Raw genomic sequence first — 13,802 nt, forward strand, 5'->3', positions numbered from 1 at the left:
GAAAAAAGAAAGGAAAGAACTCCTTGAAAGAAAATTCCTTATCATGCATGAACAGGTTCAGCTAAGGAAAAATGCTCTGCCTACACAACTGTGGTAGGGGTGAGTGAGAACATGTCAAGTTTTTGAGAAGTTAGAACTGTATACATAACTTTATTTCATGAAACCATAATTTCAGTGATTGAAGTAGTTGAAAATACCCTGTGGATCAAAGCCCTGGAACACATAAACATATATGAACATTTCAGGGAGCTTATCATTTGACTACTAAATGTATAGTTTACTACAGATTACAGTGTGACATGTAAACATTATCCAACCATTCGAATATCTGTGCACAAGCCCCAGGTGCCTATATTCCATTGTTGGGAAAGGGACAGAACTGAAAGACGCAGTGTTCTCTGCTTCCATAAGTTGATTCTATAGACAGTATATAACATGAAGGCTTTTAAAAAAACCAAATTTTTAAATGGCAGAGCAATTTCTTTTTATATTTTTCCCCTCCCATTAATTTTTTCCATTACAATTGAATTAATTAGGATTTAGGATGCCTAATTCCCATCTTTCTTCCTGCTTCCAATTTGCAGAAAAGCAGTTTGCAATATAGAAGAGTGATAGGAAGGTTCTTATGAAATGGCATGAGAGATAAGGAGGAAAACAGAATGTGACTCTCCAAATGACTCACATGACCCCCCCCCCAAAGACGTGTCACACAGTCACTTTATGTCCCAGTCTCCCCACTCTCACTCCCTATTTTCATTTTTGCTTCCTCTATTCTTCACTTTGCCTTTCATCTGCTTCTCCTTCTTCCTAGCTCCCCACATTCATTTGAAGTCTGTTCCTCAGGAGACCATATTTTTGCAATTGCAGGACAGGAGCGTTAGGAATCATAAAAGATTTCAGAAAAAAGAAGGAAACTGGGGAGGGGGCAGGCAATAAACATTTATAAAATAACTACTTTGTGTCGGGCACTCTGCTGAGTTTTACAAATATTATCTCATATCATGACAACAGCAGCAGCAACAACTAACATTTTATATAATATTTACTATGTGGCAGGAACTATACTAAACACGTTGAAATTATTGTCTCATTTGATCCTCACAGTAGCCCTGTGAGGTAGGTGCTATCAGTAACCATATTTTACAGATGAGGAAACTGAGCCCAACAGGATTAAGTGACTTGCCCAGGGTCATACAGCTAGTAAATGTCTGAGGCCAGATTTGAACTCAAGGAAGATGAGTCTTCCTGACCCGAAGTCCAGCACTCTTTCCACTGTGCCACCTAGCTACCCTGACAATGATACATTAATAGCTAAATCTGATGGTTTTTCCTCAATCCTGACTTTCAACCTCTCTGAAGCATTTGGCCTTGCTAATCGTCATATCTTTCTCCATACTCTGCTTTCTAGGTCTGAGTGATCCTGATCTCTTCTCAGTCTCTTTTGCTGTTCCTCCATCCATGCCATGTTCTCTACATTAAAGTGGTCCACTTGGCTTTATTCTAAGTCCTTTTCTCTTATTTGGTGAACTCCCATGGGTCCAAGTATCCTTTCTATGTGGATGATTCCCAGATCCATACAACCAACTCCAATCTCTCTACTGAACTATAGTCACATATGGACATCTCAAACTAGAAGCCAAGCTCAACGTATTCAAAAGAGAATTCATTCTCTTCCCCCTTAGGTCATGTCTTCCCCTTCCTTGAGCCACCCCAGCCTAAACCCTTCCTCTTTCCACATTTCCTTATTACTTTCCAGAATACCATCTTCCTCCCAGCCACCCTAGCCCACAATTTTGTCATCATCAAATCCTCAGTCTCTCTTACCTCAAATATCTAACCTATCATCAAATCTTGTCATTTCTACCTTTACAACATCTCTCATATACATCTTCTTTTCTCCTCTCTTGTATAGTTCAGGCCTTCATAGCCTTTTACATTTGACTACTACAATAGCCTTCTAATTGGTCCCTCTGCTTCAAGTATCTCCTCTGAATGATGCGTCTTCAACTTACCTGCCATGGTGATTTTTCTGAAGTGTAGATTTGACGATGACACTTCTCTACTCAATAAATACCCATGGCTCCCTATTACCAATATAGGATCAAATCTAAAGCCCTCCATTTGATGGTGACATTTCCTTATAACCTGGCCCATTCCTACCATTCCAGACTTCTCATACCTGGCTCTCCTCCACATATGATACTCCATCTTCATTCTCCTGTCTCTATGCCTTTCCCTGGCTGCTCTCCATGCCCAGAATGTTCTGCCCCTTTATATTTGCTGCTAATTTCCCTAATTTTTTCAGGCTCAGTTTAAATCCCACCTTCTGCAGAAGGTCTTTTTCAGTCCCCCAACTGCTAATTCCTCTTCCAGATTATCCTCATCTACACAGTATTTACCTTTTCTGTACCTTATGAGTTGTCTTGCCAATTAGAATGTACTCTCCTTGAAGGCAGGGACTATCTTTTTACATTTCTTTGTATCCCTGGTGCTTAGCATAGTGCCTGGAACATGGTGGTTTATGTCCTTTCTTGAAGAGGACCAAAATGACATCACTGTTAGAGTCAGGTCACAGTGCCTTTGACTGTGGCTGATCAGAACAATATGAACTCAGAACATTATACCACAGGTCAGGCACAAATAGTCAGTGTGAACAGTTGGGGTGGATTCTCTAAATTTGTGCATCTTGTGTTTCTTTTGAGCTATTTTAATTCTGTTTTGCTCATAGAGCACAGCACCTTCTCTGATAAGGGCACACCATGTTGAGCGGCGCTATGCCAGTGTTTCCCATGTCACAGTCAATTCAAAGTTCTTAAGAGAGACCTTGAGAAGAGTATACTTGTATTGCTTCTTCTGACCATGTGAGAACTTGTCCCATGTGTGTTCTCCATAAAATAATCTTTTTGGCAAGCATATGTTTGGCATTTGAACAGTGTGGACAGCCCATTGGAGCTGCACTCTCTGCAGCAGTGTTTGAATGCTTGGCAATTTAATTTGAAAAAAGACCTCTATGTCTGGCATCTTATCCTGCCAGGTGATCTTCAGAATCTTCCTAAGATAATTTAAATGGGATTATCCATTTGAATTGCCTAGAATATAGTAAGCCATAGAAATGTTTGTTGACTGTCTGACTGAATAGAAGACCTCAGAGGAAATTTAGTCCGATCTTCTCATTTTGCAGATAAGGAAGCATTAGTGAGCTAAGCATTAGTTCATGAAGTCCCATGTTTCTCTAAATTCTTCATATTTATCCTTTCTTATAGTGCAGTAAAATTCAATTATAGTGATATACCACAATCTGTTCACTCATTTCCCAATTAATGGGTGATTGTTTTCTTTCTATTCTTGTACAACCACAAAACATGTTGCCATGAATATTTTGGTGTATATAGGCTTTTCTGTTTTGACCTCCTTTAGATCAATAGGGGAATCAGCAAGTCTATATCTATCTATCTATCTATCTATCTATCTATCTATCTATCTACCTATCTCCATCTTATTTTATGTGTGTATATGTATGTATATGTATGTATTTTTGCCTATATATAATATACAAATATATCTATAGATATATACCTATGTACCCATGAAGAACTTGACTATGCCTTTAAACCCAAATCATTCTAGCTTTCACTGATTGGCCAATAATAAGTCCCAGCCCAAGCCTCATTTGCTCATTGGGTTTTTGAAGGCTCAGAGTCAGTGTAAATAGTAATTACTTCTCTTCTGGCCAGAAAATCTGGGAGTCTTCCCAGACTGACTCTTTCGTGAGGGGAAACTAAGCCGTCTTTTGCCTCAATTCTTACCCAGCCTTTGATTACTGAATGTGCTTTGCCTCAGGCAAATTGAGACCTTAGCTTAAAATGGCCAAGGTTTCACACTGCATTGGGGCCGTTACCAGTTGTCTTGACCTATATCTTGCCACTGGACCATGATGGCTCTGGAGGAGAGAGTAAGGCTGATGACTCTGCACAGCTCTGCCTCACTTAAATCCAATTCACTTGCAAGTCAAGACATTACCTTCATGATGTCATTAGTCCTCTTCCAATTGGAAGGCTAACAACAATACACACACACACATATACATACATAAAATATGTATATATGTGCATATATATAGGATACAGGTTCAGTTCTGGACTACCACAGTAAAGCAAATATCTCAATAAAGCAAGTCACATAAATATTTTGCTTTCCCAGCTAAGTTTACAACTATTCTATTAGTTTAAGTGTGCCATCGTATTACGTCTAAAAAGTGTATGTACTTCAATTAAAACATACTTTATTGCTAAAAATGCTAACCATTATCTGAGCCCTCGGTGAGTCTTAATCTTTTTGCTAGTAGAGGGTCTTGCCTAGATGTTGATAGCTGCTGACTGATCAGGGTGATGGTTGCGGAAGGTTGGGGTGGCTGTGGCAATTTGTTAAAATAAGACAATGATGAAGTTTGCCACATTGATTGACTCTTCCTTTCACTTGAACACTTAGATGCCATTGTAGGGTTATTAATTGGCCTAATTTCAATGTTGTATCTGGGGGAAGAGAGAGGCCTGAAGGGAGAGAGAGCAGTAAGAGAACACAAAACATTCATCAATTAAATTTGCTGTCTTATGTGGGCATAGTTTCTGGCACCCCAAAACAATTATAAAAGTAACATTAAAGATGACTGATCATAGATCACCATAACAGATATAATAATAATGAAAAAGTTTGAAATATTGCAAGAATTACCAAAATGTGACACAGACACAATGTGAGTACATGCTGTTGGAAAAATAATGCCGAAAGACTTGCTTGATGCAGGGTTATCACAAACCTTCAATTTGTTAAAGAAAAAAAAAGTGTTACCTGCAAAGTGCAATAAAACAAAGCACAATAAAACAAAGTATACCTGCATATGCATATACATACTTACATATTTTAAATTAGATTATATACATAATTTAAAATGTGTGTATGTATATATGTGTACATATGCATATTTAAAAATATACACATAATTAAATAGAATTAATATGTATATGTGTTTACATTCATATGTATATATGCATATTTTATGTTAAATATATTACATATACTTTTTTAAATTAGAAAAATACTAGAACATAGACATCTGGAAGGAAACTGAGAGGTCTTCTACTCCACTCTCCTCATTTTATAGCTGAGGAATCTCAGAAAATACATGATTCTCTAATAAGGTCATGGTATCAGGGATGGGATTTGAATCTAGGTCTTCTTGCTATATATTTGATATTCTTTATTTCTATCTCTCAGAAAGTTTCCTTGTCGCAAATATAATCTTTAAATAATACCTTGACTGACACTCTGGTTTCCTCTTTTTTACATTTTCTACCACCTCCTTTTGTCTCCTTTTTTGTTCTACCCTCAATAGTCTCTCTACCTGTCTTCTTTGGGGGTGTCTCCCTTGTTGATTGACATTGATAATAAGTCTTTGGAAGACCTCTGTTGGGTGTTGGATATATTCCCTGGGAAGACTGTAGATGTGTTGTCATCACATCAGTAAAGAGTTCTTGGGGACATGGAGCCAGGAGTCACTATTTATTACTACTTTTCTCATTATTCTCTGACTCTTACTGGATGACTCTCACACAATCGCTTCTGCAGCTCTGTTATAGCTTTCTCTGAAGGACAAACAACTTCTTTCTTCTCAGAGAAAGCAGCTCCTTCCTCCTTAGGAAAAGCTTATATCTAATCTTAAGCTTAAATTGTCCTTTTCTTTCCCTTCATCCTCTGTTTAACACTCTTCCCTTTGTCAACAACCTGACCAGGGTAAAGTCTTCCTCCTTCACCCTAGATCATTTTTAATCCCCCGTTAAAGCCATGAAGCTTTATTCTTCATTCTCCCTAATAACCTGGAGTGTGGAGAAGTCTCCACTTTCTGCAGATCAGTCTATACTTGGAACCCAGATAATAAGCAGAAATACCAGAATTATTTGCTCAGAGCAAGTCCCTGGACAGTTTCCATTTTTCTCTATAGTAGTTGAAACTATCATTTTTTTTTTCCTTTTTTTCCCCTTTTTTAACAACTTGGAAGTGTTTACACTTCAACCATAAGCACCTGGCTAAAACTTTTGCAGCCAAATTTCACCCTTTAATAATTTGACTGCCTGGGGCAGCTAGGTGGCGCAGTGAGTAGAGCACCGGCCCTGGAGTCAGGAGGACCTGAGTTCAAATCCGGCCTCAGACACTTGACACATGTACTAGCTGTGTGACCTTGGGCAAGTCACTTAACCCCAACTGCCCTGCCAAAAAGCAAAAAAAAAAAAAAATAATAATTTGACTGCCTAACTCAACTTCCTCAGTCATAACAACAGATCCATCATCATACCCTTCTCTCCTTTGGCCTTCCATAAACCTCTTGATTCATCAGTTTGCTCCACCTACCAATCTACTTAAATTGACCTTTCCCAACTTTCTTTGCCTTGTTTTTTTCCTTGAGTCTTCCACTTCAGAGTCTATTCGTTAATACTCCTTGATGTCCTTTTATATGTTCATTCACTTTCTTTGATTCTGTTCTTGTTTCAGTACATAAATAAATGATGCACCAGTCCACAGTTCCACCAACAGTGAGTTAGTGTCCCAATTTTTCCTCATTCCCTTCAACATTAGTCACTTTCTTCTTCAATCATTTTAGCCTATCTGATAGCTGTAAAATGATATCTTAAGATTGTTTTAATTTACTATTCTCTAATCAGTGATAATTTAGAGCATTTTTCATATGACTGTAAATTGTTTTGATTCCATCAGAAAACTGCCTGTTCATGCCCTTTGATCATTTGTCAGTTGGGGAGTGACTCATATTCTTATAGATTTGATAAAGTTCTTTATATATTTGAGGTATGAGACCTTTATTCTAGAATCTGTCGATAAAATTTTTCCCCAAATTTTCTGCTTTCCTTCTGTAGCCAGAATGGCCTTTGTTTTCTTTGAATGACTCAGCTTACCTCATTGAGCCTCTGGACACTGTGGCTTGCTCTTCCGGGGCAGGAAGCCCAAAGAGCATTCCAGGAAGCAGACAACTTCCTGTGTGATGAGTCATGGGGCTGGCTGAGGGGAGGTGTTAACGTGTTCTACGCTGGGGGAGGGGCCAAGTCAAGAACCAATCGGCCCTGGTCGTTCAGGCGGCGCTTGATGATGTCAAAAAACTCTATAAGAGGGGAGAGGACAGCTTGAAGATCCTCTTTTCCTTTTCCGGTTGGAGCCAGAGACAGTTACAGCGACAGTTACAGTGACAGTTACAGCGACAGTTACAGCTACAGTTACAGCCACAGCCACAGCTGAAGCAGGAGCTGCCAGTAGCAGAGCTGACCTACGGGAGGAAGCTGAACAAAGACTTCAGTCCAGTGGGTAATCTTATTACCATAGAGGGGGAAACATGATTTTGCTTTACGCAATCATGCTTCTCTGTAGCCTCCTGGTTACTCTTTCAAGGCGTACTTATTGGGCCTGGAAGCTTTTGATCAATATATCAAAATGGGGTTGCTGGTTCATGGGTTGGTTACTGTGGAGCCTAAATAAATGTTTTGATTCTTCTGCCTTCTACTTTGAGAGTTTCTTATATCCGGCGGTTCCGAACCTTTCAGACATGTTTATGATCCTCTTTGAGATTATAAACTCTGCCCTCCTGTTACACCTTCTGATCTTGGCTACATTTATTTTATTTGTACAAAACTTTTTAAATTTAATGTAATTGAAATTCTCTATTTTACACCTCACACTGCTCTCTATCTCTTGCTTATTCATAAATTGTTCACCCATCCATAAGTGTGATAGGTAATATGTCCCATGTTCTTCAAACTTTCTTGTAATGTCTCTTTGACCCAGCAATACCACTACTAGATCTAAAAGAAAAGAAATTACATGTTCTGAAATATTTAAAGAAGTTCTCTGTTTGGTGGCAAAGAATTGGGAACTGTGAGGATGCCTATCAATTGGGGAATGGCTGAATAAATTGTGGCATATGATTGTGATAGAATATTACTATCCTATGATGAGCTCAACCGTCTTAGAAAAACATTGATAGACTTGTACAAAATAATGAAAAGAGAAATGAGCAGAACCAAGGGACCATTGTATATAGGAACAGCAATAATGTTTTAATAGTATTTCATTTTTCTTCCCAGCTAAATGTCAAGACAATTTTAACATTCATTTTTACAACATTTTGAGTTTCAAATTTTTCTCCCTCCCTCTCTTCCTCCTCTCTTCTCTTCCTAAAATGGTGGGCAATTGATATAGGTTACACATGTCCTATCATGTAAAACATATTTCCATATTAGTCACATTCATGAAAGAAGAAATAGATCAATAGGATAAAAACCACAAAAAAGAATAAAATAAGTGAAAAACATATGCTTCAATCTGCATTCAGAACCCATCAGTTCTTCATCTGGATGTGGACAACATTTTCCTTTCTCTGTTGTAAATAATAGATTTGCAATTTCATGTAAAATCATCTTTTTTATTCTATGCTGTTATGAAAATACTTGCTTTATTTCTAAAGTTCAAATAAAATAAATCATTTTTATAAAATAGATGATGGGCTAGTATCTGGACCTGTAGGTTGTTCTCCAAATTTTCCTCATATTCACCAAATTTGTCCTTTCCAATTCAATCTGATATTTATTTCACCTACATGGTTTTTTCTAATTATTTTACTATATTTTTATATAGTTAAAAAACCTACATACTTATATTGAATGAATATCCCTCTTCCTTCTTCTCTTCCTACTCCTATAACTCCAGTTCAATGCTTCTGGAAACTCCATTCCAGAATGTTGAATGGTGTCATAGGGGAATAGATGAACACACCTTTACTAGGAACAGTGACAGATTGATCTGGTTATAGAGCCAGAATTTGAAAACTAGAAATAAGGGACAGAGAATGGGGTTGGGTAGGAACTGAGGATAAGGCAGTTGATGAGAAGGTGTGAGAGAATGAAGTGAAACATGGCTAGGACTGGGTCTAAATATAGTATGGGACAAATATACCCACCAATCAGGCCAGTGGAGTCCCATGTCAAAAGTTCTAGGGTTAAAAGAATTAATTCCTCCAGGATAAAATTTCTGCTGATAGAAGAAAGCTACTGGGTAAAAAGGCATTATTCCTATACTCCCAGGTTATTCTCAGGATACAGTGCAATATTTGCCATTTTTTAGTAAAGCTAAGTAACTTGTCCAAGGTTACCTTGTTAATAAAAGTTAGAGCTATGACTTGAATCCAGGTCTTCTTTGTTCAAGTCCAGTGCTATTTTCACTACATACTACACCATACTTCTTGTTTCCAGTTACTCCCAACACTGATCGCTGTCATCTGGTAGTGCGTTTCCTACTAGAATATTCCTACCATTCCCACTAGAATAAATCAATAGCAATTCTTGGGTCTAAAGTCCTTAATCTTTTCCCAAAGCCTGGTCCTACTAGACCTAGAACTTCCCTCACTCTCTGGGACCTCCTCACCCTGGAATGCCCCTCCTCTATGCCAGCTTCCTTCTCCCATTAATGAGTTATTCATGGTATTGTTCATCCATTTTGAGGAAGGACCCAAACTGACCAACCTTCACTCCCCTTCTGACTGAGATTCTGTCTATCTGAATTTCATCACCATACCCTCTAGTGAGTACTTTCCTCTCTCCCCATCTTTAGAATGTAAATTCTCTAATGGCAGGGAACTTCTTTCTGTTTGTATTCATATCCCCAGTACTAGCAAAGTACTTGACACACATGCTTAATAAATGTTTATTGCCTGATTGTTGCCTTCCAGGTAAGAACCCTGTAAAAACCTACTAGTTACTAGCTGGGAGGGTACCCCATTACCTCCACATATTCAGGAGGTAAAGCTCAATTTAATTTGAGGGTCTATCATCTTTCCTGATCGCTCTTCATATTGTAAGTTCCTTCAATAATGCTGGCTTGTTTTGCTCTCTTGTATGCTCCATGTTCCCTTGTATGTAGCCTTGGTATCCTAGCCTTTGAAAGTCTGCTTTAAGTCACAGCACAGTATAATGGCTGAAGTGCTTGCCTTGGAGTCCACAAGACCTAGGTTCAGGTCCTACTTCAGATACTTACTAGCTCAGTGACCATGGTAAAGTGACCCTGGCAACTCAACTTCCTGAACTTGTTTTCTAATCTATACTAAAGAGATTGGATTATATTGGTTTTGAATTCCCTTCTACCTCTAAATCCATCATTCTATTATGTCAGTCTTCAAAAGCTAAAATAATTCTCCCCCCACTAAATAGAACAAAGCCCCAAATCCTAGAAGATGTGATGCAGTAAAAAGAATGCTGGCCTTACAACCAGACCTGAAACCTTGGCTTTATCCTGAACTTCTCACTCTGCCTAATCCATGAAGCCAATCAACTGTCAATGTTTATGTTTCTACATTCACATCTCTCACACCTGTCCTTTTGTCACTATGCACACAGCCACCACCTTACTTACTTCAGGTTCATGTAGAGTACTGGTAAATACCAATTTAAACCTAAATATTTCATGTAGTGTGGAGATTTGGCATTGTTTGTGCTGTGTAATACAAACTGTTTGGTTGGTACTATTTACATTCCCTGAAAAAAAGTCCATGACTTGGGTTTTGCAAATTTTAAGAACATGAACAACTTTATGCAAAAAAATTAGTATACTCAGAAGTCATTATTATACATTGATCCTGGAAAGAAAGCTAATGCTAATGTCAGTAGTTTACTGAAATATATGTTTTTTGATGAGATAAAGCCCAAGTCCAGTGATAGGCAGTGTCTAATGAACATATTTCTATTTGTTTGTTTTTGTTTTTTGTATCCTCAGGCTTTAACTTAAGCTGGCTAAAGAATAAAATATGGCCTTTGGACACTCAACAACAAAAAAAAAGAATGTTGGACTTAGAATTAAGGGATTGAATTCTACCTTTGATACTAGCTAATAGTATGACCACAATCATAACTAGGTTAGGGCAACCGAATTTTTGGCCCAGGGCGCTGGTATCTTGGAGACTTTGGGCCATCCTTCAGCCAAAAGTGCCCATATTCTCTGTCATCCCTGAGGATCTCCTCTATAATGAAAACACCCACACTCCCTATCCCAGACCTAGACTTCTCCCTGGGAGTACCTTGTCACCCCTTCAAGGGCTTACATTCCCCCACTGCCCCACCCATACATTCACCATACATTCACGTACCTGATATCTTCCTCACGTTACCTACCTCCTCCCAGTGGTTGGGGGTGGTCATGGTTGCATGGCAGGGACTTAGGTAAGACTCTGGGAGACCAGTTCATTACTCCAAAGTCATCTGATTCTACTCAGCCAATTGCTGTTGATGCCCCTCCTCATTTGAATCTGCCCTGTACAACAGAACCAATAGTAGCTGCTCTTGTATATGACTCTGGTTAAGTCACCTTTGTGGATCTATTCACAGTCAGAGTTGTCACCAAGCAGGAGGCAAGAAAAAGGCATTTGCCCACTCTATAATATTTGTCTAGGTCTGGTCTTATTAGAGATTTTGAGGATGAATGGGAGAAAATAAGAGTTTAAAGTGGGAACTTTATAAGACTAAGGGGTGAGGAAAAGGAATATATTGGGAGAAGGGGAAAGGGAAAGGTAGAATGGAATAAATTATCTGAGGTAAAAGAGGTATGAAAGAGCTTTTACAGTGGAGGGGAAGATGAGGAAGGGTGAGGGGCATATAAACCTTATTCTCAGCTATTTGCTCAGAGAGAATAACATATACATTTAGTTGGGCACAGAAATCTGTCTTACCATACAGGGAAGCAGAAGGGGAAGGGGATAAAACAAGGGGATGGGGGTGATGCTGATAGAGGGAAGGGTAGATTGGGGAGATAAAAGTCAGAAGCAAAATACTTTTGAGAAAGGACAGAGTGAAAGGAAAGAGAGGAGGATAAATGGTGGGAAATAGGATGGGGGGAAATAGGATAGAGGGAAATACATAGTAGTCAATTGGCTAATATGACAGAAAAGGAAAGTGACAAATGTTGCAGGGGATATAGGAAAATTGAGACACTAATGTACTATTGGTGAAGCTGTATACTAATTCAACCATCTGCAGAGCAATTTGGAACTATGTCCAAAGGATTATAAAACCAACCATACCCTTTGACTGAGCAATACCACAGCTAGGTCTATATCCTAAAGAGATTTTAAAAAAAACTGAAAGGAAAAGAACCTATATGTGCAAAAATATTTATAGCAGATCTTTTTCTGGTGGTAAAGAATTGGAAATTGAGGGGATACCCATCAATCGGGGAATGGCTGAACAAGTCGTGGTATATTATTTGATGGACTACTACCGTGCTATAAGAAATGATGAGCAAGATGCTTTCAGAAACCCTGGAAAGATTTACATGAATGGATGCAAAGTGAAATGAGAAGAACCAGGATAACATTGTATACAGTAGCAGCAATATTGATTAATGATTAATTGTAAATGACTTAGCTATTCTCAGCAATACAATGATCCAAGGCAATTCTGAAGGATTATTATCCATCTCCAGATGGAGTCTGAATGCAGATCAAAACATATTGTTTTGCTTTCTTTATTTGGGGGGGGGCGGTGTTGTCTGTGTTTTCTTTTACAACATAACTAACATGGAAATAAGCTTTGCATAACTGCACATATGCGACCTATATCAAATTGCTTGCCTTCTCAATGAGGGAGGGAGAATTGAAAGGTAGAGAGAGCATTTAAAATTCAAACATTTTAAAAGTGAATCTTAGATATTGATTTACATGTAATTGAGGAAAATAAAATGTTAAATTTTTAAAATGGGGACTTTGGTTGAGTTTCTCAGAAAGATAGACAGTTTTAAGGATTTGCCCATGAAGAAAAGACTGTAATCTTGAGGAAACTCTGAACTCATGAGGGCTCACTTGGATTTCTCTCAAAGTGTAGATGAAGGGGATTCTCTTTGTAATTCCACTCTCCATCAGCAATGGAGCTGAAGCATATGGATGTACGGGACATGCTGTCCCATAGCCTGAGGAGAGAATTTCAGGACATTATTTTGTGAACCCAACCTTCCATGCAAAAGGGGAGGGAGAGAGAGAGAGACAGGCAGATAGAGGAGAAGAAGAAGAAGAAGAAGAAGAAGAAGAAGAAGAAGAAGAAGAAGAAGAAGAAGAAGAAGTGATAAGAAAAGAAAAAGAGAAAGCCAGAGAAAGAGAAAGGATCCTGTTGCTATGGAAATGGCAAACCTCAAGACACATACTCCTAAGTTGCAGGCCTGAGGAAGCTTCCCACTGTTCCTAGAGTAAGAGCTCTGCTTCTTTCCAAAAAAGCCTCAAAGTGCCATAGCCAATGATTCCAGCTTAGGGAGAAGTTGAAGGCTGAAGAAAGTAAAGATAACCAGTGCAACAATGGGTCCAAGGGAGAGCAGGACAAGGGAGACTAGACAACCAACACACTTAGCCAAGCTGCCTCACCTAGCAAGCAACAACATGGCGATATCAACAGAGGAAATCTGGGGGGCCCTGCAGGGTCAGAGGAGTGAGTACCTATCCCCTACCTATTCTGTTCATTGTAGGTCCTTTCATTTGTGAGCTCTGCACTTGCTTACCCTCCCCGTTGAGTATCAGAGTATGCTAGACAGGGAGGTCTTCACTATTGAAAATCTTCCTATGCTATTCTAAATGCCTTTACCTTGAGCTAAGTGTGTCCTCTACTTGACTCCTTAAACATAAAAACAACAGTTGGGGCTTGTGAGTTACTTGGGAGTACATAGAATATTTTGAACATGTTGCAGGCATCCTCTAGGAAATTCAACCTGAAAAC

Source organism: Trichosurus vulpecula, chromosome 2, assembly GCF_011100635.1.
Source record: "Trichosurus vulpecula isolate mTriVul1 chromosome 2, mTriVul1.pri, whole genome shotgun sequence".
In the NCBI taxonomy this organism is placed as follows: domain Eukaryota; kingdom Metazoa; phylum Chordata; class Mammalia; order Diprotodontia; family Phalangeridae; genus Trichosurus; species Trichosurus vulpecula.